The following is a 5,349-nucleotide window of genomic DNA, read 5'->3' on the forward strand; positions in this document are numbered from 1 at the left end:
TTTTCCTTTCCTTTTTCCTTTTCCTTTTCCTTTCCTTTTTCCTTTTCCTTTTCCTTTTCCTTTTCCTTTTCCTTTTCCTTTTCCTTTTCCTTTTCCTTTTCTTTTCCTTTTCCTTTTCCTTTTCCAATAGCTTTAATGCCAAAACAGCTGGGGGAAGCAAGTCTGAATTTGTCAGACAGATAACCCTCATTGCAGAGAAGTGTCTTGGAGTATTCCGGTTAAAATTGGTTTTGATTTGCCAGAGTTAAGAGCTGTTGAGAATTGCACATGCAGTAAATGTTTTAACGCTGAGAGTGCTGAGCTGGGAGCTCATGGGGATTCATTCACTGCTGCTGCTGCTGTCACTGTAGTCTGGATGAGTTTGCTGAGACATGGGATGTGGTGGCCCTGGGGTCTGTTAGCCAAAGGGCTGATGGGACCCTGAGCAAGAAGGCAGTTGGAGCTAAAAACCAACTCATAGTCAGCTCACAGTCCCTGATGATGTTATGCAATGAGCAGGGGGAAATTTGGGGTGTACGGATGAGTGGAATCTGAGGAGTGAATTCAGCCTGACTGAATTCTGTCTGCCCCACAGTTTGAACAGTCTGAAGTGTCAAAGTCTTAGAGAAAAATTCAACATAGCTACTCAAAAGTCTCGGTTCAATCTGCACTCACCAGAAAAGCTTATCTAGCCCTCCATTTTGTGCAAGAACTAAAATGGTGATTGTTACACTCACAGCTACACAAGGTATTTTGTTTTTACTCAAAGCTAGGTGCCTAAATACTACCCAGCGAAAGAAAAAGTGACAAAGTCCCCACAGGGATGTGACCTCCCAGACCTCCACCAAACACAGCCTCAGTCAGAGCGAATCTTTATCTCCCACGTGAAGTTGCACTCGCTTGGGGAAATGCCATGCTGGTGTCACCAGTAAGGCAGCAAAGTGCTCTGACAGCGTATTGATTTTGCACAACGTAAAACACTTCATGGAAAGAGAGATTTACTGTATGATTGATAGACTGATGGGCAGGTAGCTGTGTAATCAGGGAAAATGGAGCCTACTAGCAGCACTTTATTTATGGCCTTTTATTGTGCAAACACTGAATAACCAAGAAAGATTGTTATTTTCTTTTTTAAAGCTTTCAGAACAGATTCCCAGTACCATATGCAGTGCTGTGGTTAGAGATCTATTGTACTAAGTCACTTGGCATGACACTTTGTTAACTGGTGTGTATCACTAACAGCATATACGACTTGTGGTCAACTTTTGACTAGTCAGAACCTCTGTGGTAGCTACAAACAGTGCAGTGCTGTAGCTGTGACCCCTGAGACAAAATCATCTGCTTCCCCAAAGTGCATATAACCTCCTAATTATGACATTCTTTCATTTCTTTCATCTATAGGTCTGCTCCTTGGTAGTGATGAGGGAGAAGAAATGAATGGTGGTAATGTAGCTGTCTGTATGGTTGTCAATAAAATCTGTAGATTGATAAAAAGATGTAAAATAGGATAAAAAGATGCTGTAGGAGCATTCCTACAGCAGAAATATACAGAGATGCAGACGGGTGTGTGTGTGAGAAAGACGAAACTGCCTTCATGTCATGTATTCAAATATATATCTGTTGTATACAGCATTTCCAGACACATCACAAGGCAGCAGCAAGAGGAGGGTGGATATGAATTTACAGAGATAACCAGTTCTCTGAGAGAGAGCAAATATGTAAATATAGCAAATAGCTTAGAGCAGCAGAACTAATGGAGGCTGTTTTCCTACGAATTTGTGTCCTGGCTTGACTACAGAGCACATAAAAATGTGTGAGCTTCAAATAATGATTTACCATAGTGTCCCTCTTTCATAATGGTTTTCTAGCATCCAAGAAAGAGTTAGACAAAGCTGGAGCAGCTTTCTTTCAGTAGAAATGACAGCACATCTCTTTCTTCTACTTGGCTGCATATTTTTATTAGAATTGTAGGGATTCAGTACCTCCGAGATTGCCATCCCCATGTGAAATATGGTTGAAATTAGTCAAGAGGTTCAAAATTTATTAGTAACACATATACAAATATACATGCACACATGTGCAGCATATGCTTTCATAAGCACGGGCTCATAGGAAGCCAAACGAAGAATACACAAAAATCTCTCTGATCTCTAAGTTGTGCATTCCCAGTATAAAGCAAAACAGCAGAATGTAATTTATTAAAATTTTTGTCAGTATGCTATTAATTTAAAATCAAATTCTTTCTATGAGAGACAAAAATGTGCCCCTGTCAAGAGTTGAACAAGAGGCAAATGCGTAATTATTCATAGTCGGAGGACAGTCATGTGCCCGTAGCCCATGTCCTTTATTGCTCATGCTAAACTATATACAGGCAGGGTAGTTCCCACATGCAAAAGACAAAATCAGTGCCATCAGATAAGACTTTGATGAGATGTACCTGGAGTCAGTATGGAGCTGAGCAGGCCTACTAGGATGTTAAGGATTTTTAGCATTCGTATTTTGAGCCAAAGACTAGAACAAGTCGGCTTGTTTAGCTTAGCAGAATGGAGACAGAGAAAGAATACAGTTGTTCTCTATAAAAATATCGGAGAGGCAAGCATGAGCATGGGAGTAGTGCTAGCTAAATGTAGAGACCATTGCTGGCATAAAAATTCATGTCTGTCTAAAATTAGACCAAAAGTTGAAAGAAGCTGAGGAGTTAATTTCTAGATCTGCATTTTAACAGAAGTAGAAGAAAATAACAAGCTTATTTTAAGATGTAGCTTAATGAAATACCAGCAGGAAGGTGTCTGATGCTGTGCTATGTGACTAGCAGAACCTGAACTCTACAAGGTGTCCTTCATCCTCATGATGTTCTAAGGGACTTCATTCTGCAGTGAAGAATCTGTAATTTGGGGTTGAGCTTTATAGGATGTTGGACAAGCTATGTGCCGTACGGTAGATCTGCGGTACAAAACCACATTCTTCACTGAAGGCAAATGGGGACCTACCGAGTAATGAAGGGGAATTTAGGCCTTTTCACCTGCCCCAGTGTGGCACCATGTCACCCCCTGCTTAGAGGCTACCCGTTAGCAAGAGGCACAGCACTTCATCTCATTCCATTACTTTGTCATTTTCTTTGTTCATGCCCTCTTTACTGGCCTTGTGAAATGTGTATAACCTCAAGTAGCAGAAAGAGCTTGACTGAAAATGTAAATAACAGAATTCTCTCCAAGAGAGAAGTAGAATCTGTGGAGGACATTAGCTATATAGACAGTGGTATTGAGCACACATAACTGAATGTCACTGAGCCACCCAACAGCATTCCAAGTTACGTGGGTTTGATTTCTTTTTTCTGGATGCATCTGAACAGATTGGTGGGAGTCTGAGGGGAAGAAACCAGAGAGAATTATATTCTGACTTGCATCCAAGATGCTGAGCCTCACCTTCAACCAGGACTCCAACCTAAGATTGTTTATCCCAGTGTGTAGGTGTAGAAGAAATCTCATTCCCAATGAGTAGAGCCTGCTGTATTTCAATCTCTCTTTATGTTTATCAGTAGCATAAATCTTTTGTCTTACAGTACAGAACATCTCTTGGAGGCAGGAACTCATTGACCACATGCTGCAGCAGTTGGAAAGGCATGCCTACTAATTACTGGCTCTCTGCAGTACTTACATCAACATTTGCTGTTGCAAATAATAATAATGAGCTATAATATGGATCAGATTGCACAACCGAAAGCTTCCTTCCTACTTACTGGATTTTAATCTTTTTTTTTTTCCACACTCCACCCTGGTCACCTCCCTCATCCCTGAACCATGAACATATGCAGGCCCCAGGTCTGACAAAACTTGCAAGCTGAAATGAAGGAAAACCCTTTCTGGAAGTTCATCTGAAGATACACACGTTTCCTCTGAACCAGTCTCTGTTATTTCAAAAGATATACTTGGGTTCATGTTCCAAAGGTATTGCAGACTTGTCTGTAGCAGCATGGGCTGATGTTATAGAATAATTCTCATATATAAAGTGAGCAGAAGCTTTTGTAGATCACAGGAAGAGAAGACTGGTCGCATGTCCTTCTAGTTCTGAGGTGTTACTCATCTTCATTCAGACTAAAAATATACCATGAGAGCTGAGGCTGTACTCAGTTACCAGAGTAAACCAGTGAGATCTCCTTTAAATGAATGGAGATCCAATGGAAATGTTAGGAGAATGGAGGTTTTCTACTGTCAGCTCTTTGTGGTGACCTCCTGTACATCTTCTACATCTTTGCAAGTTCCTCGCAGGCAGGCAGTATCAGCAAAGACTGGATGAACTTCAGAAAGCCATGTTGGATGCTTCAGAACCCCATGCCAGCCTTCACTGTCCTTGCAACAGATATTTCCCCGTGAATATTTTGTAGATTATTCCACACTGACTAATGTCTGTGGTCTCAGAGCTGTTGTTGCAGTGAATGTTCCCTTCACTGGGTCACATTTCCATCCATGTGATCTTGGAGAAGTCACCTGCCACAGCATACCAGTATGAGCAATTGCCAACCCATGTGGGGCAAGGCACAGCCAGCATCAGCTCAGAACTTGCAGGGTCTTCCTGCAGTAAAAATGTCAAACATAACATCAGGAGGCCCAGCTCTCATCATCTTTTCATACTGTATTACACCAAGGCTCATCCCCGGTGGGTACTCTAAGCTATCCTCTGGATCCTTCCTCACCACAAGACTGCTTCCTCATGACTTTTCTACCCAGTGAAACTAATCACACCCCTCTCTTCACCCACAGGCCCATGTAGTCTCCCCACTGCCCAAGCGATTTGTGCCAGCAGTCTGGAGGCTCCCAGATGCTCTCAGGAGCATCTCTTTGGCTATAGAACAACTCCACGACATGCACTCACCTGCTAGTGCTCAAAATGACGCAAAGTACACCATATGAAGCATACAAAACCAGAAGATAACTGCTTTTCTTTCTTGCACTTTTTCTTTCTCCATAGCTTTGATTGATACTTCAAAAGTACTACTACTACTGAAATAATTGCCAGCATCTTGACTAGCCACTTCAGTTTTCAAGCTTACAAAGCTACCATTGGTTGCAACACACCAGCCCGAAGGTGTGTGTTGTCCAATACCCTACTTCTGAGCCAAAGCAAGGGAAGAGCACACTCACACACACTGTTACTGCCACAGAACACCCTCCCTGCCTGCAGCAGCTCAGGGAATACACAGCCTGTGCAGGCAGTTTTTGTATGAATGATAATGTGATATATGCTCTCTATTTTTAGTCAGTCAGTGCATATAAGAAGCTTCTAGGATTTTAGTCTACTCAGGTAGGAGGCAAGAGGATTCTTAGACATTATTTATTTCTATATATAAAAGTACTGTTTATTTCCCCCAAC

This window comes from Lagopus leucura, unplaced genomic scaffold (assembly GCF_019238085.1).
Source record: "Lagopus leucura isolate 7727_CA_CO unplaced genomic scaffold, USGS_WTPT01 Super-Scaffold_100002, whole genome shotgun sequence".
Classification (NCBI taxonomy): Eukaryota; Metazoa; Chordata; class Aves; order Galliformes; family Phasianidae; genus Lagopus; species Lagopus leucura.